Source organism: Artemia franciscana, chromosome 6 (assembly GCF_032884065.1).
Source record: "Artemia franciscana chromosome 6, ASM3288406v1, whole genome shotgun sequence".
In the NCBI taxonomy this organism is placed as follows: domain Eukaryota; kingdom Metazoa; phylum Arthropoda; class Branchiopoda; order Anostraca; family Artemiidae; genus Artemia; species Artemia franciscana.
Window position 1 is genome coordinate 38,981,131 of NC_088868.1, and position 23,898 is coordinate 39,005,028.

At 36.1% G+C, this 23,898-nt stretch overlaps 3 pseudogenes; 1 reads left to right on the top strand and 2 right to left on the bottom strand.

Annotated features, from left to right (window-relative positions):
* On the top strand, positions 1–2,899 carry LOC136028449 (NADH-ubiquinone oxidoreductase chain 5-like; annotated as a pseudogene).
* A 772-nt stretch (positions 2,900–3,671) lies between these two features.
* On the bottom strand, positions 3,672–4,457 carry LOC136028450 (cytochrome c oxidase subunit 3-like; annotated as a pseudogene).
* A 914-nt stretch (positions 4,458–5,371) lies between these two features.
* Positions 5,372–18,119, bottom strand: LOC136028451 (cytochrome c oxidase subunit 1-like; annotated as a pseudogene).
* Between the last annotated feature and the right edge of the window lie 5,779 nt (positions 18,120–23,898).

The following is a 23,898-nucleotide window of genomic DNA, read 5'->3' on the forward strand; positions in this document are numbered from 1 at the left end:
TAAGTGGTTCTTTACCTCAAGTTTAATATACTTAATATTAATATACAAGTTAATATCAGAATTTCATCTAGAGTGGGGAATCGCTCTTTTAACATTGACTTCAGGAATTTTCTTTTTAATAGTTATTAGATTAAAGCCAAGTTGGCCATTAAGCTATAGAATCATTCTTGCAAGCTTGTTTGTCCTCTTATGACTCACCTTTACTACGCAATCATTCATTTTATTCTACGTCTTCTTTGAGTGCTCTCTAATTCCCACAATTATTTTAATCCTCGGGTGAGGTTACCAGCCAGAGCGTCTACCTGCTTCCTATTATTTCCTATTCTATACTTTACTATCCTCTTTACCTCTACTCTTTATCATCATTGCTCACACGAGCATCTATTCGTCATCCTTCTTGCAATTTTGGGGTAATTTTATAGACAAGATAATCTTCTTGCTAGCCATCCTTTCTTTTCTAGTGAAACTCCCAGTTTATTTTGCACACATTTGGTTACCTAAGGCTCACGTAGAGGCTCCAGTAACCGGCTCTATAGTGTTAGCCGCTATTCTCCTCAAGCTAGGGGGCTATGGTCTCTATTTAGTACAAGTACTAAATATTTATAGAGAAACAACATTAATAGGGATTTGCTTAGTAGGTGGGATCTTCAGCTGCTTGATTTGCCTACGCCAATCTGATGTCAAATCTTTAATTGCCTATTCCTCCGTCGCTCACATATCATTTGTTATTTTAGGTATACTTATATCTTGTACTTACACTAACATAAGATCAATTTTAATAATGGTATCTCACGGTATTTGTTCCTCTGGATTATTCTATTTAAGCTATCTATTTTATGCGCGCATCTGAAGTCGCAGATTCCTTCTTACCCGGAGAATAATCTCTCTTTTTCCATATTTATGTTTTTGATGACTTAGTCTTAGCTTCCTTAATATAGGATTACCCCCCTCACTTAACTTCTTTTCCGAAATATATTTTTTTATCGGCGTATTTAGTCTAGACTGGGTAGTAGTAGGCCTATCTGGAATCTTATGTTTCCTTTCATCTTGTTATTGAATCTATCTATACTCCAGTACAAGTCACGGGGAAAGATTATATATTCTTAGTTGATTAGAATACAACTTAAAGGAATATATAATCGGAAGAGCTCATCTGCTTCCGTTACTGACTTTAATTTTCGTCTACTGTTATAGTTTAAAGAGAATATTAGTTTGTGGAACTAAAGGAGAGTCATCTCTGACAGTATTGTTATATTTTGTATCAGGTTACATCTTACTAATTACCGGATTAATGAGTGTTTGTTGCTCATTTTTATTATTCCTATCAGATGAAATCTACTTATTAAAAATATCCTTTTTGCATTTGGATTATCAAGTGTGCTTTGATTGGTTAAGACTATCATTTATCTTTTTAGTTCTCTTAATCTCTTCTCAAATTATAATTTACTCTTCTTATTATATAAGAGATGAAACTTTTGTTAATCGTTTCATATATATAATATTAGGATTCATCTCATCTATGGTTCTGTTGATCATATCTTCGGATGGATTAAGATTAATATTGGGTTGAGATGGGTTAGGTATTACTTCATATCTATTAATTATATTTTACAAAAATTATAGTTCTTCCTCTAGAGGAATAATCACTATTTTAAGAAATCGAGTAGGGGATGTATTAATTTTATGGTCACTAGGGTTGATATTTTACTCTAAGAGCTGGGATTATATATTCCTAAGATACTTCTCTTTATCAATTATGCTTTTCTTTATTCTATCTTCTTTTACCAAAAAAGCTCAAGTACCTTTTTCTGCATGGTTACCAGCAGCCATGGCGGCTCCTACCCCCGTCTCATCCTTAGTTCATTCGTCCACACTAGTGACAGCCGGTATTTATCTGATAATTCGTTTGTCTCCTTCATTTGAAGAGAGAGGGTGTTTTTTACTCGTTGTCATAGGGGCCTTAACTTCCTTTTTTTCAGGCCTGGCTGCGTTCGGAGAAAACGATCTAAAACGAGTAATTGCATTATCTACATTAAGCCAGCTAGGAGTAATAATATTTTCTCTAGGTTTAGGGCTCACTCTATTTTGTTATTTTCATCTTTTTGCCCATGCACTTTTTAAGGCTCTCCTTTTTATATGTTCGGGGGTCGTAATTCATTCACTAGTTGTACAAGATATACGTCGGATAGGGGGGGTTTCCAGGATACTCCCTTACACTAGCTATATTATCTTAGTTTGTTCTCTTAGATTAATAGGATTTCCATTTTTATCAGGTTTCTTTTCAAAAGATCTAATCATTGAATCTTCCGAGAGCCTGCACATATTAATTCCTAGTGCACTTATATTAGTTTCATGTCTTCTAACAAGAACTTATTCTTCACGAATTGCAATAATCTGTTTGTGCTCCTATAATTATAATTTAAGCTGTCAATACAGGGACGAAGAAGGGGATTATCTGACTCCTCTTTTTGTTCTTTATTGAGGGGCTGTTATAGGGGGGTACATTTTTTATTGATGTTTTCTGGGGGACGTAAGAATCGTCTTAGGCCCATTTGAAAAGATTCTCCTTCTCTCCCTTATTATAGTAGGGGTGATTTTACCTTACTTTGTCAAATCATTTAGTTTAAGCTTAAGACACTATGTAAGTAGAATATTATTTTTACCATTTATTACAGGGCGAACAAGCTTCATACCCTTATTTATGGGTGAACTCCTTTATCATGAGGGCGATTGTGGTTGGGTAGAAGAAGCGGGGCCGTCATTAATCTATCAGAATAGCTTACGGGGGTCATCTCTATTTTCGTTTTTAACCTCCTCCCCATATAAGGTACTTATCCTATCTTCTTTATTATTCACACTATTTACATATATCTATAGCTTAACAAGAGTACAACACTGAAGATGTTGGGGTGGATGATTCCTGGAAATATTTAAAGGACATTTATCCATCTATGCATTGAAAATGCATTGTATTAAATATACTATATAAATAGGCAGTGAGTAGAATTTAACTACCCGGTTGAAGAGTTAGCAGCTCCCATCCTTCTTTCTACCTCTTAACAGGGGTCATCCCTTTCTCTTCATTAACAATGAAGCGCTATTAATTAGCTTCTGCTAAAGAGTGGGGACCGAAAGGCCTAAATTCAGGTCGAAACTGGATTTGATAACATCAATTCTCACTCTGAGAGAAGGAACATCCCTCTTTTAGGATGCAAACCCAATGTTCTATTTAAACTATTCTCCTGAATAAAGCGTCTTTGATAAAGTTAATGATTATTTAATTCATCTTAGGGCACCTTCCCTTCACTCATAAAATACCCCTGCAACAAGGATGAAAGAAAAGAAGATAATCAGGTAGGTTGTCGGGTAAGATATGTTCAAATATACTATAGGTAGAAGTAAGGTAATCTCTACATCAAAAATAAGAAAAATTAGAGCAATAACAAAGAACCGAATAGAAAAGGGGGTACGAGAAGAATTCAAAGGATCGAATCCGCATTCAAATGGTGAACTCTTTTCGCGATCCAGAGATACTTTCTTATTCACAAACACTCCGAGGGTTAACACAATAAAAACAAGCATAAAAATTCTTAATCAAATTAAAATAATTATCTTTCCCTAGCAGGATCCCTTGATTGGAAGTCAAGTATAATATTTATACTAGAAAGATTCTATTCACCTCATCAGTAGATAGAGAGATAGAGAAACAATCAGACAACATCAACAAAGTGTCAATATCAAGCTGCAGCTTCAAACCCGAAATGATGTTGGGGAGAAAAGTAGCACTTAGTGTGACGTAAGATGCAAATTATAAGAAAAATAGTACCAATAAGTACATGTAAACCATGAAAACCTGTCGCTAAAAAGAATGTAGACCCATAGATTCTATCCGCAATAGTAAATGAGGCTTCTATATACTCCAACCCTTGAAGAAATGAAAAATATAACCCCAGCAATACAGTAAATAGAAGTCCCTGAAGGCATTGATCAAAATTATTTTCTATTAAGGCATGGTGGGCTCAAGTTACCGTAACTCCTAAAGCCAGTAGGATACTTGTGTTAAGCAGGGGTACTTGAAATGGATTAAAGCTTTCCACTCCAATTGGGGGCCATAAGGCCCCAACTTCAATATTTGGCGACAAACTTCTGTGAAAAAATGACCAAAAGAAAGAGACAAAAAAGAAAACTTCAGAGATAATAAATAGGATTATTCCCCATCGCAATCCAAATCCGACCTTCGTTGAATGTATTCCTTGAAAAGTAGCTTCTCGTGATACGTCTCGTCACCATTGATATGAAACAAATATGATTGTGATTAATCCTGTAAAAAATAGCATTCTATCAAACGAATGAAACCACTTGACAAGTCCAGAAGTTATTGCAAAAGCTCCTATTCCGGTAGCTAGGGGTCAAGGTCTAATATTAACCAAATGATACGGGTGATTTAATTGATTCATTATTCAAACATAAGATTGAATAATAGCTACAGAGAATTCCAATATTAATAGGATAATCTGTGAAAAGACTACAATTGTAGTAACATATAAATTTTCTAGGGTGCCTTGAGCTCCTAAAAGAGTCAATAGGAGATGGCCGGCAATTATATTAGCCGCAAGACGGACAGAGAGTGTAATAGGCCGAATCATATTTCTAATGATTTCAATTAATACCATGAAGGGTATTAAAGGTGCCGGTGTTCCTAAAGGTACGAGATGGGCTAAAGCATTTGTTGTCTCTCTAATTCAAGTATATAGAATAAAAGAGATTCACAGAGGAACTGTGAGTCTTAAGGTAACTGCTAAATGTCTAGTAGCGGTAAAAATATAGGGGAATAAACCAATAAAATTATTAAATAAAATAAATAAGAAAAGGGCAATAACTAGGATATTGGCACCAAATCTCGCTGGGCCTATAAGGAGGGATATCTCCCGATTCAATCCCATTAAAACTCTCTTAGCTAAAAATTGAGCTCGTGAAGGAATCAATCAGAAAGATATTGCTATAAACAGGAGTGGGGTTAGTATTCTTAATCAGTTGGATAAAAAAGAGGAAGTCGGATCAAATACTGAAAAAAGGTTTGCTATCATTTTCAATTTAAGTAAACAGTTTGATCAGAGAATCCATTAGCAGAAGAAACCGAGCGGGGTTGATAAAGGAAAAATACCATAGTTATAATAGCTCATAGTAAAGCTATAGAGACAAGGAATACCATAATTCAAGGAAGTGGTATTATTTGAGGAATAAGAGACTGCCATCGGCTTCTTAAAGTTGACAACCTTATATTTATTAATAAACTAAGTCTCTATACCATAGGGGGTAATTACCATAAGAGAGCTTAAGAGGCTACCGCTTGACTTTCAGCCACCCTATGAAATTTGTAACTCAAGTCACTTTAGAAAGTCTCTCTCTCCAACAGCTTCAATCACGATAGGTATAAAACTATGTCCAGATCCACAAATTTCGGAACATTGCCCATAAAATACTCCGGGTATATTTACTAGAAGTCTGGACTGATTAAGCCGGCCTGGGACTGTATCCATCTTAATACCTAGAGATGGCACAGCTCATGAGTGTAGAACGTCATCTGAAGTAATCATCAGACGGATAGCTTGATTATAGGGCACTGGTATACGATTGTCCACATCAAGTAAACGATATATACCGGTAGAAAGTTCATTTGAAGGGATTATGTATGAATCAAATTGAATATCGTCAAAATCAGAGTATTCATAGGATCAGTATCACTGATGCCCCGTTACTTTAATAGTCAAAGCAGGATTATGAATTTCATCAATTAAATAGAGAAGACGAATAGAAGGAAGGGCAATAGCTACTAAAATAACAGCAGGAATAACGGTTCAAACCGTCCCGATTGCCTGACCATCAAGTAGATAACGAAGGAGAAATTTATTAGAAAACAATGCAGCTAAGAAAAAGCCAACAAGAGAAGTAATTAAGATTACCACTAGTAAAGCATGGTCATGGAAAAAAATAAGTTGTTCTATGAGAGGCGAATTCCCATTTTGTAAACCTAGTTGGAATCATTGAGACACTTTTAAAGGGGGTACCCATCTTTGGAGCTTAAATCCAACGCATACGTGTTTCTGCCACTTTAAAATGTAGAGATCATAGTAATTTTTTCATAGGAGTGATCAGCAGGCGGATGAGGATGATTTCATTCCACACTTGATCTTAAATTAAGTGAAAAAATATTAATTCGTTTAGCGATCATGGCCTCTCAAATACAAAAAATAAATATTAATGTAGCAATTATAGATATAACTCTCCCTAGTGAAGAAATTACATTTCATGAAGCATATGTATCTGGATAATCTGCGTAACGACGTGGTATTCCAGCGAGACCTAAGAAATGTTGAGGGAAAAAAGTTAAGTTTACTCCTAAGAATATAATAAAGAAATGTACCTTAAGAAGAAATTGATTCATTCTTAATCCAGTCATTAGAGGAAATCAATGTACAAATCCTGCTATGATAGCAAAGACAGCACCCATTGATAAAACATAGTGGAAATGGGCAACTACATAATAAGTATCATGGAGAACAATATCAATTCTAGAGTTCGACAGGACAACTCCTGTAAGCCCTTGATATGTTCCCGAAGGGCTCTATTTCAATAAGTCAGAGCGAATAGGTGAATGCTTGATGACTAAACGTTCCTTTATTAACTAAAACCATTTAACGATGTATTAGTAGTTTGAAACGTCTTAGAATTTGATGAAACAATTGACAGGTTTCAACTTTTTTGTGTGGTTTCAACAGAAAAAGGGTAAATTTTCCACTGACTCTGTAAGCCTAGCCAGAGTCGACCCAGCTCTAAATGGGTACCTGAAGAAATCTGGGGAAGGTAAACAGGAAGGGTGTGCGAAAGCACAGGATGGTTGGCTCCCAGCCCCCCATTGCACTTCCTGGCTGAAGGGCCAAGAAACAGAGATCAGCACCGCCGGTAGGGACTGTAAAGTCTAGTGCCGTATCCTTTGCCTTTTTTATACAGCTATTTAATTATGCACCTCCAGAGCGCTTCCTTGAGAACACATTTTTTTTTTTTTTTTTTTTTTTTTTTTTTTTTTTTTTTTTTTTTTTTTTTTTTTTTTTTTAATCAAACCAGCTCTAACTTTTTTACTTTCAAAAACTCAAAATGTCACTCAACAAGTTTTCAATTTTTACAATATTTTTTAAATTTCGAATAAGAGTTTAAATTTGAGCACTTTAAAACTTAACGGACTTAATTTTGAGTTATTATAAAACCCAAAAAAACTCTTAAGATTGTCAGACGTTAAATCAGTCGAGTGATATAGCCAAAAAAAGGGTGAGGTCTGAAGATTTGAATTGATGGTCCCTTATAAATATATATACGCTAAAGTTTAGCGTAAAGAGCGGGGCGTTGAGAAGGAAAAGCCCCTTTCATATACGGAGTAATTTCTGTTCGTTTTAATGTCGCTCCTTAGTTTCATTTGAAAAAACTTGTTTTTTTTTTTATTTAATTTCTTATAAAAAAGGCTCTCCACATGCGGTTATGCTGGCCTTAGTGGGCAGACGGCACAATATTAAAATAAAAAGATAAAAAAAAAGTGAGTAAGAAATAAGTGAAGAAAGACAGTGCTAAACAGCTTAAAAGAATGTAGCCTTGCTTTGAAGGTAGCTTTTTAGTTTCTAGCAGACTGCACCCATTGATTTCGATTAGAAACAGTTTTTGCTGCAGTATCCCGATTAGTGTATGCTGATTGATGAAGATCAGGGTTTTAACCTTCAATCAAATCAGCATTTCAAAAATTGTTAAATTATAAGCAAAAGCAATAAACTACAAATTCACTAACTGATAATATAACTTTTTATACATTGAAGTTGTACAAACGGTTTATTGTAAATTATTTCTTGGCTTTGTCTTAAAATAAATTTGAAAAAAGTTTCTAGTTACGCTGCATTGTGCAAATTTTTTTATTATTAACAATTTGTACATTACAATTCAAAAATATTAGTTAAGAGAGAATTTCCTAATCTATTGCTTTAAATTTTGACCATTTGATATGTTCCCGAAGGGCTCTTTTTTAATAAGTCAGTGCGAATAGGTGAATGCTTGATGACTAAACATTCCTTTATTAACTAAAAACATTTAACGATGTATTAGTAGTTTGAAACGTCTCAGAATTTGATGAAACAATTGACAGGTTTCAACTTTTTTGTGTGGTTTCAACAGAAAAAGGGTAAATTTTCCACTGACTCTGTAAGCCTGGCCAGGGTCGACCCAGCTCTAAATGGGTACCTGAAGAAATCTGGGGAAGGTAAACAGGAAGGGTGTGCGAAAGCACAGGATGGTTGGCCCCCAGCCCCCCATTGCACTTCCTGGCTGAAGGGCCAAGAAACAGAGATCAGCACCGCCGGTAGGGACTGTAAAGTCTAATGCCGTATCCTTTGCCTTTTTTATACAGCTATTTAATTATGCACCTCCAGAGCGCTTCCTTGAGATCACATTTTTTTTTTTTTTTTTTTTTTTTTTTTTTTTTTTTTTTTTTTTTTTTTTTTTAATCAAACCAGCTCTAACTTTTTTACTTTCAAAAACTCAAAATGTCACTCAACAAGTTTTCAATTTTTACAATATTTTTAAAATTTCGAATAAGAGTTTAAATTTGAGTACTTTAAAACTTAACGGACTTAATTTTGAGTTATTATAAAACCCAAAGAAACTCTTAAGGTTGTCAGACGGTCAATCAGTCGAGTGATATAGCCAAAAAAACGGGGAGGTCTGAAGATTTGAATTGATGGTCCCTTACAAATATATATACGCTATACGCTAAAGTTTAGCGTAAAGAGCGGGGCGTTGAGAAGGAAAAGCCCCTTTCATATCCGGAGTAATTTCTGTTCGTTTTAAGTTTTAATGTCGCTCCTTAGTTTCATTTGAAAAAACTTGTTTTTTTTTTATTTAATTTCTTATAAAAAAGGTTCTCCACATGCGGTTATGCTGGCCTTAGTGGGCAGACGGTACAAAATTAAAATAAAAAGATAAAAAAAAGTGAGTAAGAAATGAGTGAAGAAAGACAGTGCTAAACAGCTTAAGAGAGTGTAGCCTTGCTTTGAAGGTAGCTTTTTAGCTTCTAGCAGACTGCACCAGTGTTTCCACTTTGAGGGATTTATCCCTTTCTGAGGGATTTCTAGGCCTTCCGCGGGATTACTTTCTCTAAAAGGGGATACGGGATTTTTCAGGGATAATTGAGGTATTAAGAGATTTTCCCTACTAAAATAGAGATATTCAGGATTTTCAGTTTTTGATGGTGTATTCAAGGATTTTTGTTGGTGTTTGGTGCAGCTTCCAGAATTTTTTATCTATCCCTGTAAGGATTTTGTTTTTCGTCAGTATGAGCAATATAGTGAGCTACGTACCAACTTTTTCAAAGTTACTTGGCAACTGTTTCAAAATTCAACAGCGGCAATTGGAATTGGCTAGTTGAATAAGAAGAAACAAAAGGAAAGTAAAAGTAAGATATATTTCAATTATTTATCTCAATTATTTTTGAATTGAGCCTGCCCACCTTAAACAGGTGATACAGTGGTTCTTGACCCTTCCATTCAGCAACGTTCTGGTCGAGAGGCTTTTCAGTGATTTGAAAAATATTAAAACAGTTCACCGCAACCGTTTGGGACAGTCGACAACAGCGGGTCTGTTGCAGTGTAAATACGGAATGAAAAGAGCTGGCACTAGTGCCATATCCATGAAGTTGGATACCGAGATGCAAAAACGACTGAAAGCTGTAAAGGCAAGCGCTACCTCAAAAGAGGCAACTGAACTCGTATCCCACCCAGGTCCCAGTGCTAGTGTCTTTAATTAGAGCGTTTTTAATTGTCCTGAATCAAACTGAAACCATTACCTAATTTGTGATATATTTGATTAATAAAAACAAAATATAAACATGATATTTACTTTGACTGCGATGTGTAAGAGCATGCACATTTGAAGGTCATGTTCGATCGTTTGTCTATTTTCATCCTGTGCTTTCACCTTTCAGGCGAATGTGGCAAAATTTTTTGTATTGTTGGTTTAACAAACAAAAATAATGTTCTGTTCTTTGACTCTTGAACGAGAGGTTGAATTCTGCATTCGTTAGTATCCATGCCCAAGATATGAGAATGCAAATTTTGGGATTTAGTTTTGAAGTTTTTTTTGTTAAAAAAATTATAGTGTTTGCATCTTGCAGTGCTTTTCAGTTCGTTCGGAGAGATTTTTATTTAAAACAATCGGGTGCTCAGACAGAAGCACACAGATGGACTTCGTGGACCAGGAAACCAGTAGCTAACTGTCGTGATTAGCATGAGAAGGATTTTTCAAAGGATTATTGTTTAACCAAAAAGGGATTTTTCGTCTCTGATTAAAGATTTTTCAAAAAAGTGGAAACACTGGACTGCACCCATTGATTTCGATTAAAACAGTTACTGCTGCAGTATCCTGATTAGTGTATGCTGATTGATGAAAATCAGGGTTTTAACCTTCAATCAAATCAGCATTTCAAAATCAAAAATTGTTAACAAATTATAAGAAAAACATATAAACTACAAATTCACTAACTGATAATATAACTTTTTATACATTGAAGTTGTACAAAAGGTTTATTGTAGATTATTTCTTGGCTTTGACTTAAAATAAATTTGAAAAAAGTTTCTAGTTACGCTGTATTGTGCAAATTTTTTGATTATTAACAATTTATACATTACAATTCAAAAATATTAGTTAAGAGAGAATTTCCTAATCTATGGCTTTAAATTTTGACCATTTGATATGTTCCCGAAGGGCTCTTTTTCAATAAGTCAGTGCGAATAGGTGAATGCTTGATGACTAAACGTTCCTTTATTAACTAAAAACATTTAAAGATGCATTAGTAGTTTGAAACGTCTCAGAATTTGATGAAACAATTGACAGGTTTCAACTTTTTTGTGTGGTTTCAACAGAAAAAGGGTAAATTTTCCAAATGATGCAAGCTTAAAAATTGTTTTTCTGTAGGTATTGGTTTAGAAAAAAAACTTTGATGACGATAGCCGATAAACTATTACACATGTATTTAAAAATACTGTATATCTCGATTACTTTCACTACTTCCAGTTTTCCGTACAATTTTCTAGAAAATGGATAGTCTGAAAGCGTTATTACCACACAAGGCAAACATTCGGAGATGAGATTAAAATTCAGATTAGACGGTTTTTTGCAATTGCTTGTAGTTGTATGCCACATAAGTTGCCCTTTTCTGTCATATCAGAAGTCAGTTGCGGAGAACTACACATAGAGAAATATTTACCTATAAAATCACACGAAATATTTTTTGGGAACTAGATCCCTGTGCAGCTCAACTGTATTTGACTGAACCCTCGTGCAACTAAATAACCCTTTAACTGAGCCCCATGAATCCCAGCCCAAGTGCAGCTCAGCCCCATTAAACTGAACCCTCTTCTGACAGCTCAATCAAGTTAAAATAAGCCTTTGTTCCACTGAACCCCCAATTAAATACACCCTCTCTTGACTTAATCCTTATCTAACTCACAAATATTTAAATTAAACCGTTTTTCAATGAACTCAACCCAAGGTATAAGAATATGTTTGAACTAATACTGATTGTGTTGCGAGAGCAACACTTTGGTTTTGCTGTGTTTTTTTTTTATCTTTTTTTTCCTTGCACCCTGATTTCAGCTTTTTCCTAGAAAGTGGTAAGGGTCCAACCTCTGCAGTTTTTACGAAAAGTGTTCACTTTAGGCCGCATTGATGAATATGACTTTGCATTTTGGAAAGTCTCGTAGAGCTCTTGTCTGAGGTCAAAAAGGATGGTTTTTGCTTGTCCTTGAGCCCGAGCGTTTAGTGTGTGAAGTGACTTGGAGTTTTATAACCTGTGTCAGAGAGAACTAACTGAAGTTATGCAGTCAAGCTTTCGTTTCATCAAACCATGTTTCTGCTTTCGAGTGGAAGGCTCCGTTCTAGCAGGCAAGCAGGCAGGCACCAGCTTTAAATTGAAGATGGAATAAAATTTATAAGTGTTAAATATATGCGGCAGTTACCCGGCCCCACAGCCAATATCTCTTCTTTGAGTGATAAATAGAGATATTTACAGAAAAAAGTGGGGACCGATAGTGCTGCCATCTGTCGTTTCTACCCATTTCTGTTCGTGATTTCAACTGAGGTTATCATTCTGTTTTTCGCCCTTGGGATTTTAAAAATCCCAAGGATTTTTAAAATTCAATTTTAAAAATCTATACTATTAAAATTCATCAACAATAGAGTCTATCCATAAATCATTTATAGAGCAAACATAAAAGTGATTCAATAATTAAACATATTGCTGAGAGATATAACAGAGCAGAAGTACACATAGACTGACTAGGAGAAATTACTAGTAAACAAAAACTTTCTCCAAGTTGATTTCCTTTTCCAGTTCTCCCATTAATAGCGTTCTCCAAATTCAAGTAACTTGGAAAGTTACTTGATTTCACCATAATTAACTTAAAAAAAAGTTCCCAAAACAAAAGTTTTTCAAAGAAAAGTAAGGAGTCGTATTAAAACTTAAAACAAGCAGACCTAAAGTCATATAATAATTCAAACTTAAAGCAAAGAGAAACTAACATCAGTCAATAGAGAAAACCCGAAATGAACAGAAATGAGGATAAACAATCACTTCATACATATAGATAAAAAGATATTACAAGAGATGAATAGATGAATCCTAAAACAAAAACATAAAAACTAAAAAGATAAATAATCAAGCTAAACTAAAAATGAATAGAAATTACCACAAACAGGAGTAGGGCTAGTACCTCTTGAACTTTCTATAGAACAGTGTAACTGAAACCCTCAAAACTAGATCTTTCAATGCCCAATCGAATGATTCCCCAAAAAAAATTTCTAAGACCACTAATTTACTCGAAAATTTTTAAATTTTAGAATTTTAGGAAGAAATTTTAGGCTCTTTTCTGGTCTTTTGCCGAGCCCCATTTTGCGGCAAACCAATATTTATGTTTTTCTATATTATTTTTTCTTTGCATTGCGGCTCCCTTACTTCAAGGACTTAAGGACACAAGTTTCGACCTGGTTGAGAAAAACAGTTTTTATTTCTTTTTTGGACTCCTCCTTTGGAGGGGGGAGGGCCCTGGCCCTGAAACACTTTTCCTTGCTCATACCCCAGCCCAAAACAACATTTTTGATCCTTCTGATTCGGAAAACGATGCCTGAAATTTGCAGCCAATTACATACCCAACATCAAACAAGCCTCCCCTTTTCAATTACAAAATCTATAAGTAAACAACCGCCAATTTGCAGTATTTACAAGCCTTGCCCTCGAGGCTATAGGGATTCATGTCTTCCACGGGTACATGTTTATTGTTGAGTATTTTGAATAAAATGACTATTTCAACAGCTGATCAGATGACTAAAGGATTTAGGGGGCTGGGTAGCAAAAAGGGCAAGGAAATGACGCTAATTGCCCTTTGGGCACTTTTGAATCTTAAAAGGGTAGCTAGAACTTTCAATTTTCAGTGGACCGTCCTTCCACAGGAAACGACCAGGGAAAAAATACAACTAAAAGAAAATAAATAATATATATATGAAAGTATACAGCTATTTGGATTTGGGATCCTTTGTCTGAAAGGACGCGGGTTCGAATCCCAGTGTACCCAATAATTCGGTTTGGGACGGGGTTCAGTGGCGTGACTTTGTAAGCCTAGCCAAGGTCGAACCAGCTCTAAATGGGTACCTGAAGAAATCTGGGGAAGGTAAACAGGAAGGGTGTGCGAAAGCACAGGATGGTTGGCCCCCAGCCCCCCATTGCACTTCCTGGCTGAAGGGCCAAGAAACAGAGATCAGCACCGCCGGTAGGGACTGTAAAGTCTAATGCCGTATCCTTTGCCTTTTTTATACAGCTATTTAATTATGCATCTCCAGAGCGCTTCCTTGAGAACACGTTTTTTTTTTTTTTTTTTTTTTTTTTTTTTTTTTTTTTTTTTTTTTTTTTTTTTTTTTTTTTTTTAATCAAACCAGCTCTAACTTTTTTACTTTCAAAAACTCAAAATGTCTCTCAACAAGTTTTCAATTTTTACAATATTTTTAAAATTTCGAATAAGAGTTTAAATTTGAGCACTTTAAAACTTAACGGACTTAATTTTGAGTTATTATAAAACCCAAAGAAACCCTTAAGGTTGTCAGACGTTCGATCTGTCGAGTGATATAGCCAAAAAAAGGGGGAGGTCTGAAGATTTGAATTGAGGGTCCCTTACAAATATATAAAATAGATGTTAATATAAACCTACTACCATATAACTGAGGTAGTTTTACTTCAAGGTAAAAACAAGAGCTAAGAGCTCATATGGCGCTTGTGACGAGGCGAGAAGAGCTAAGACCCAAGAGATCATATGGCATGAGCTCTGACTAAATTCTATGAATCAATAGATTGATTTAAAAAGCAAAATAAGAGGCTTAATGCCGGTCAGGATTTAAAAGAAGAGCTCTGAGTCACGATGTCCTTCTAAATATCAAAATTCATTAAGAACCGATCACCCACTCGTAAGTAATAAATACCTAATTTTTTCTAATTTTTCCTTTCCCTTTAGCCCCCCAGATGGTCGAATCTGGGAAAACGACTTTATCAAGTCAAATTGTTTAGCTCCCTGACACGTCTACCAATTTTCATCGTCCTAGGACGTCCAGAAGCACCAAACTCGCCAAATCACTGAACCCCTCCCCCCAACTCCTCCAAAGAGAGCGAATACAATAAAATTCTGTCAATCACGTATCAAGGACATTTGTTTATTCTATCCACCAAGCTTCATCCCGATTCCTCCACTCCAAGTATTTTTCCAAGATTTCCTTCTCCAACTCCCCCCAATGTCAAAAGATCTGGTCGGGATTTGAAATTAGAGCTCTGAGACATGAATTCCTTCTAAAAATCAAATTTATTTATGATCCGATCATCTATTCGTAAGATAAAAATACCCCAATTTTCACGTTTTCCAAGAATTCCAGTTTCTCCCTCCAACTCCCCCCAATGTCACAGGATCTGGTCGGAATTTAAAATTAGAACTTTAAAGCACAAGATCCTTCTAAATATCAAATTTCATTAAGATCTGGTCACCCTTTCGTAAGTTACAAATACCTCAATTTTCAAAATTACCCCCCCCCCAATTCCACCGAAGAGAGCAGATCCAGTCCGGTTATGTCAGTCACGTATCTTAGACAGGTTTCTATTCTTCCTATCCAGTTTCATCCCGATCTCACCGCTTTAAGTATTTTCTAAGATTTCCGGTTCCCCCAACTGCCCCCCCCCCCAATTACGCTTAATCCGATTGAAATTTAAAATAAGAGATCTGAGTTACGAGGTCCTTCTAAATATGAAGTTTCATGAAGATCTGATCACTCCTTCGTAAGTTAAAAATACGTCATTTTTTCTTATTTTTCAGAATTACCACCCCCCTCCCCCAATAGAGCAGATCCGTTCCAATTATGTAAATCACGTATGTAAGACTTCTACTTATTTTTCCCACCAAGTTTTATCCCGATCCCTCCAATCTAAGCGTTTTCCATGATTTTAGGTTCCCCCACCCCAAACTTCCCCCAATGTCACCAGATGCGGTCGGGATTTAAAATAAGAGCTTTGAGACAAGATATCCTTCTAAATATCAAATTTCATTGAGATCCGATCACCCGTTCGTAAGTTAAAAATACCTCATTTTTTCTAATTTTTCAGAAATAACCCCCCACCAAGTTTCATCCCGATCCCTCCACTCTAAGTGTTTTCCAAGTTTTAGGTTTCCCCCTCCCAACTCCCCCCCCCCAATGTCACCAGATCCGGTCGGGATTTAAAATAAGAGCTCTAAGACACGATACCCTTCTAAACATCAAATTTCATTTAGATCCGATCACCCGTTCGTAAGTTAAAAATACCTCATTTTTTTCTAATTTTTTTACTAATTCGATCTTTTGACATTGGGGGGAGTTGGAGAAGGAAATCTTGGAAAAATACTTAGAGTGGAGGAATCGGGATGAAGCTTGGTGGATAGAATAAACAAATGTCCTTGATACGTGATTGACAGAATTTTATTGTACTCGCTCTCTTTGGAGGAGTTGGGGGGAGGGGCTCAGTGATTTGGCGAGTTTGGTGCTTCTGGACGTCCTAGGACGATGAAAATTGGTCCTGGGGTGTAATTTTGAAAATTGAGGCATTTGTAACTTACGAAAGGGTGACCAGATCTTAATGAAATTTGATATTTAGAAGGATCTTGTGCTTTAAAGTTCTAATTTTAAATTCCGACCAGATCCTGTGACATTGGGGGGAGTTGGAGGGAGAAACTGGAATTCTTGGAAAACGTGAAAATTGGGGTATTTTTATCTTACGAATAGATGATCGGATCATAAATAAATTTGATTTTTAGAAGGAATTCATGTCTCAGAGCTCTAATTTCAAATCCCGACCAGATCTTTTGACATTGGGGGGAGTTGGAGAAGGAAATCTTGGAAAAATACTTGGAGTGGAGGAATCGGGATGAAGCTTGGTGGATAGAATAAACAAATGTCCTTGATACGTGATTGACAGAATTTTATTGTATTCGCTCTCTTTGGAGGAGTTGGGGGGAGGGGTTCAGTGATTTGGCGAGTTTGGTGCTTCTGGACGTCCTAGGACGATGAAAATTGGTAGACGTGTCAGGGAGCTAAACAATTTGACTTGATAAAGTCGTTTTCCCAGATTCGACCATCTGGGGGGCTAAAAGGAAAGGAAAAATTAGAAAAAATTAGGTATTTATAACTTACGAGTGGGTGATCGGTTCTTAATGAATTTTGATATTTAGAAGGACATCGTGACTCAGAGCTCTTCTTTTAAATCCTGACCGGCATTAAGCCTCTTATTTTGCTTTTTAAATCAATCTATTGATTCATAGAATTTAGTCAGAGCTCATGCCATATGATCTCTTGGGTCTTAGCTCTTCTCGCCTCGGTTCTTAATAAATTTTTATATTTAGAAGGACATCGTGACTCAGAGCTCTTCTTTTAAATCCCGACCGGCATTAAGCCTCTTATTTTGCTTTTTAAATCGATCTATTGATTCATAGAATTTAGTCAGAGCTCATGCCATATGATCTCTTGGCTCTTAGCTCTTCTCGCCTCGTCACAAGCGCCATATGAGCTCTTAGCTGTTGTTTTTACTTTGAAGTAAAACTACCTCAGTTATATGGTAGTAGGTTTATATTAACATCTATTTTATATATTTGTAAGGGACCATCAATTCAAATCTTCAGACCTCCCCCTTTTTTTGGCTATATCACTCGACTGATCGAACGTCTGACAACCTTAAGAGTTTCTTTGGGTTTTATAATAACTCAAAATTAAGTCCGTTAAGTTTTAAAGTGCTCAAATTTAAACTCTTATTCGAAATTTTAAAAATATTGTAAAAATTGAAAACTTGTTGAGTGACATTTTGAGTTTTTGAAAGTAAAAAAGTTAGAGCTGGTTTGATTAAAAAAAAAAAAAAAAAAAAAAAAAAAAAAAAAAAAAAAAAAAAAAAAAAAAAAAAAAAAAAAAAAAACGTGTTCTCAAGGAAGCGCTCTGGAGGTGCATAATTAAATAGCTGTATAAAAAAGGCAAAGGATACGGCATTAGACTTTACAGTCCCTACCGGCGGTGCTGATCTCTGTTTCTTGGCCCTTCAGCCAGGAAGTGCAATGGGGGGCTGGGGGCCAACCATCCTGTGCTTTCGCACTCCCTTCCTGTTTACCTTCCCCAGATTTCTTCAGGTACCCATTTAGAGCTGGGTCGACTCTGGCTAGGCTTACAGAGTCACGCCACTGACCCCCGTCCCAAACCGAATAATTGGGTACACTGGGATTCGAACCCGTGTCCTTTCAGACAAAGGATCCCAAATCCAAATAGCTGTATACTTTCATATATATATATTATTTATTTTCTTTTAGTTGTATTTTTTCCCTGGTCGTTTCCTGTGGAAGGACGGTCCACTGAAAATTGAAAGTTCTAGCTACCTTTTTAAGATTCAAAAGTGCCCAAAGGGCAATTAGCGTCATTTCCTTGCCCTTTTTGCTACCCAGCCCCCTAAATCCTTTAGTCATCTGATCAGCTGTTGAAATAGTCATTTTATTCAAAATACTCAACAATAAACATGTACCCGTGGAAGACATGAATCCCTATAGCCTCGAGGGCAAGGCTTGTAAATACTGCAAATTGGCGGTTGTTTACTTATGGATTTTGTAATTGAAAAGGGGAGGCTTGTTTGATGTTGGGTATGTAATTGGCTCCAAATTTCAGGCATCGTTTTCCGAATCAGAAGGATCAAAAATTTTGTTTTGGGCTGGGGTATGAGCAAGGAAAAGTGTTTCAGGGCCAGGGCCCTCCCCCCTCCAAAGGAGGAGTCCAAAAAAGAAATCAAAACTGTTTTTCTCAACCAGGTCGAAACTTGTGTCCTTCAAACTTGCGATACTTCATACTTCATTCAGTCTTCGACCTATATGGATGAAAACCAGTTTATATTGGTTGGTTAACTTACAGAGGATTATTGTTTGGATATTTATTTCATTGCGCAACTATTGAAATTGTGTACAATGCTATATAGTGCTGTGAACAATTTGCTTTTGATAATTGGATAATTAAAATCGTGTACGCAACTATTTAAGTTGTGTAACGTGCTGTTAACAATTTGCTTTTAATAATTGGATTTTGGATAATTAAAATTGTGTACGCAACTTCTGAATATATATCTTGTGAGTATTACTACCTGATTTGCTATTGTTTTTACTGACAACTATTGTGGCCCCGCCCACGAATTTTGATGAAATTTGATCATTTCACCGGATGATGCCAGGTGAAAGACTTGTCTTGAATCCCGTGTTGAATTTCATTTCACGGGCTAGAAATGCAGGTTGTTCAGCTGATAATATTGTAAAAATTGCTTGCGATTTTTTCAAAGGAGATATGTTAATTGAAGCAAAGAAGATTTTGTGGGCTGACGCCTCTATTACTAGGGTAACTGAGCGCCCCAAAGTGACTGATAATGTAAGTGATATGGTTCGAGCCTTTGATCTTTGTGATGAGAAAAAGATCAGCCTACCTCAGTATCTGATTTTCGAGCCAGATCAGGTCCCATGTGTGCCAGGGGAGACAACAGCTACGTTAACTCGAAAGGTTAATGAACTCTACATGGAATTTAAAAGCTTTGCTGAGCACCATAAAGCAAGGTCAGTCGTGCAAACTATTCCTGATATGAAACCTCCCCCACCCACAAAACCGTCCTATTCAGTTATTGTGAAAAATCCACCGAAAAACTTGAATAATCCTGACGCTCGAAAAGATTTCCTGGATAAAGCTTGTGGGGGTGTCAGTTCAAGCATAGTTGTTTTGAGGCCTAGGAGGGATGCATGGCAAGTAGTTCTGTCGGACAAGGGTGCCGCCAATACTTTGGCAGATGCATTAAGCAAAGTAGACCAATCCATGAATGCTAAAGTGAAGAGTCCTGCCTTTTTCGGTATAGTACGCCGAGTGCCTGACGGAACATCTAAAAGTGACCTATGTGATCTCGCTAATAACTGTATAGAAGTTGTTCAGTTAGGAAGTACGAGGTCTTTTCGATTAAAGTTTGAGTCACGTGACCACCTAAACTATGCCACTGAGAATCCCCTTGTTATTGGTTACGAGCGTCTACCTATAACTGAGTACAAGTTTTTGCCTACCCAGTGCTACAAATGCCAGTGCTACGGCCATACTGCGAATAACTGTAAAGCTTCCCCGAGATGCTCTAAATGTGCTGGTGACCACCAGAACTCCAAAGAAAACCCGTGTCAACTTGTCATGAAATGTGCTCTCTGTGGCTCCTCCGACCGCCCCTGTTATTCGTATAAATGTCCAGAAGCACAGAAACTACTGCTTAAGAAATGAACAGTCAAACAAACACAAGTACAAGTACTTTACAAGATTTTACGTTTCTTAATAATTTGTCACTGTGCAATAATGTTGTTTTTAATTATTACGATGACCAAACTAATCTGTCCACCAACACCTTAGCTAGCCCCGATAGCCCTTTAAACCAAATTAACTGTAAATATCTCGACACTTTTGATTTTGTGAAAAATGTGAAACCTAAGCTAATGGAAGAGACCAAACTTAATGTAATTTGCTTTAATATCAGAAGCATACGGGATAAGTGGGCTAATTTTAAAGATTTAATTTTAACAAATGGTTACTGCCCTTTCGACGTAATTGGAATAACGGAGACGTGGCTTTCAGAAATTGATGATACTAATGAATTTTCCCTCACTGGCTTTCAAGCTATTCATATTGAAAGAAAATTAACCAAGTCCTCTGGCGGCATTTCTCTTTACATCCGATCAAGTCTAAAATTCACCAGACTATTCGATTGTGAATTCTTGTTCTCGCAACCTATAAATAATAGATGCATTTATTCAATAATCGTCGACATAAGTGTAGACGAGAATTCTTTTATTTTTTCGTTATTTTATAAACCACCCTCATTTCCGACACCTTTCTTTTGTAATCAGTTTGATGATTTTTCTAGTTTTATTAATTTACCACAAAAGAAGGCAATAGTTTTTGGGGACTTCAATTGTAATTTATTAAATGTTAGCAATAACAATGATAGTGATACCTTCTTTGAAACATTTACCTCAAGTGGTCTTCTTCCCACAATCCTTTTTCCTACTAGAGTTGATCCCATGAGGTCTACCGCTACTTTAATTGATAACATTTTTGTATCCACTTCCCTGGGAAACCACCTGTCCTCCAAAATAATATTTTCTGACCTGTCAGATCACTTTCCAATCTATCTTTCCTTACCCTCCCTATCAGCTACTCAACCCCGTAGAACTAATACCCCTACGTCTAATAGAATATATAATACTGTGAATATGAACCGGTTCACGGATTGTTTGAAATCCTTCGACTGGTCCAAGACTTTGGATTGTCAGGATGTTAATTCAGCCACAAGTAGTTTCACACAGGGATTGAGTGATCTTATTAGTTCAACCTTTCCAGTTCGTAAATCAAACCGAAAAACTACCCATATACGCCCCTGGATGTCAAATAGCCTGATAATCTCTTCATACCGAAAAAATGACCTATATAAGTTAGCTTGCAAAACCAGTAACGTTATTGACCTGACTAATTATAAAAATTACAAAAACATATATACCAATCTCATCCGGGAAGCAAAGAAAAATTATTATTATTCAAAAATCTCTCACTGCAAAGGGAACTTGCAAAAAATTTGGTCTACAATAAATGAAATCCTTTCAAAAAAAAAGGAATTCAAGATCTGTTCCTATTAATCTTAGGGACATCAGTGGCAGATTAATTGACCCAATTTTAGTACCGGATGCTTTTAATAATTATTTCACTAATATTCCAAATGCTAACTCCTGTTCCTTCTCACAGTCAGTACACCCTAGCAAGAATCCCAGATCCATATTTTTCTCTCCAACTGATCGCAAAGAGGTGCTTCAAGTTATCGTATCTCTCTCTAATAGTAGTACACCTGACTTCTTTGGCATAAGTAATAAGCTTCTTAGGACCGTATCTTCCTATATTTGTGAACCCATTGTGCACATAGCAAACCTGTCTATGACCAATGGAGTCTTCCCAGAAATATTTAAATCAGCAATTGTTATCCCGATTCATAAAAAAGGCGATCCGTCTGAGATAAGCAATTATCGTCCAATCTCACTTCTCCCAGTTATATCTAAGGTGCTCGAGAGAATTATATTCCGACGTCTTTCTCCCTTTGTATTTGGGAATCAGTCATCAGATTCGTTGATTTCTCCTCATCAATATGGCTTCCGTGCCAAATTTTCAACTGCTCATGCACTAATAGACGCCACACAGTTTATACGTTCCCAACTTGACCTTAAAAATACTGTATTGGGCTTATTTCTGGATTTTTCAAAGGCCTTTGACATGGTTGATCACAGTGTTTTATTAAGTAAACTCAATAACCTAGGGATTCGCGGAGTTCCTTTCTCATGGTTCGGCTCTTATCTCTCTGGTAGAGTACAGAGTGTGAGACTGGGCGGGGTGACTTCACATCCCCTACCTGTCCGGAGGGGCGTCCCACAGGGCTCTGTTCTTGGTCCAATACTTTTTCTCCTTTATATTAATGATTTGATTACGGACCTGGGCCCATCAGTGCACCCAGTACTTTTTGCTGACGATAGCAACTTTTTCATCACCGGTCCTAATTTACCATCCGTCGTCACCTCTACTCAAACCCTTCTGAATAGAGTACAGGAGTGGTGTCTCGTTAACTGCATGACCATTAACAGGAAGAAAAGTCAGGTGGTATTATTTCAAACCCCTTACAAAAAAAATGAAGTTCAGCCAGCACTTGGCCTAAAATATTCTACCAATCTCCTCCCGCAGGTCGAAGTTGCCAAGTTTCTTGGTGTCCACATAGACTCCTGCCTATCATTTGCAACACATGTGTCCTATGTTAGAGCCATAATTTTGCGACAGGTAAGTATAATTAATCGTGTGAATTATTTTCTTCCTCTCGATATCCTTGTCACCCTTTATTATTCTTTTATTTACCCATATATCTCATACTGCGGATCTGTATGGGGCAATACTTATCCTTCAGTTACCAATAAATTAAAATCTGCTCAAAACCGTGCCGTCAAAGCAGTGTTTCGGTTGCCACGACTATATCCCACCAAGGACTTGTACTCCGATTTTGGTATTATCCCTTTTGAACAAATCATCAAAAAGTTAAATCTATCCCTTGCATATTCCGCTTACCATAAAAATCTTCCTCCCCACTTATTAACTTATTTTAATAGTAATAATTCTGAAGGCCACTGTCTCCGTTCATCCAACCGTTCCTTCATTGTCCCCAGGTGTATCTCTAGTTCCGCACAGCGATCCCCAATTTATAAATCTATAATTCAATGGAATGTAATACCCTCCAGTGTCGAGCTATTCACAAGTTTTCGGACGCTATATAATAATGTACTAAAATCTTGATATTATATTTCTCTAAATGTTTGTTCAATTTGCTTTAATTACCCTTGTTTTCTCTTTTTTTTTCTTTTTTTTTCTTCTCTCTCTTTTTCATTTACAATTTTTTGTTGTTTTGGTCCTTAACAAGTTCGCTTCTAGGATCTTTATTATTATTGTTGTTATGTGTTTTCTTTTTGAATAAATTGATTGAATTGAATTGAATTGAATATACGGAGTAATTTCTGTTCGTTTTAAGTTTAATGTCGCTCCTTACTTTCCGTTACAAAAACTTGTTTTTTTATTTAATTTCTGGACGTTTTTGTATTAATGCATGTTTTGATCTTGGCTCTGCGCACATAAATAATTATAACGAAATTTGCACATTAATTAATTGCAATTAATCGGATGATTTTGAGAAAAAAAGCGAAGGAGGAGGCCTAGTTGCCCTCCAAGTTTTTGATTAAAAAAAAGTAACTAGAACTTTTAATTTTTTACAAACGTTTTCATTGGTAAAAAATATACGTAACTTACGAATTAACTTACGTAACGAACTTTTATATTCGTATGTTTTTATTGTGTATGAGGGGGTTAAACCATCGTCGATACCTCGCACTTTAAATTACCTCTGAATCACAAAGGCCGTAGAATAAATAGTTGAAATTACTAAAAATACTTTAGCGTAAAGAGTGAGGTATAACGAGGAGGTAAACCACTCATATGCGTAATAATTTTTGTTCGTTTTAAGTTTTAATGCTTCTCCTTACTTTCATTAGAAAAAAATATTCGTATTTATTTTTTATTGTTTTTTCAAATAAAGCTAGAAAATCCTGCTTTATTTTTTACAAACGTTTTTATTGGTAAAAAATATACGTAACTTACGAATTAACTTACGTAACGAACTTCTATATCATTCTC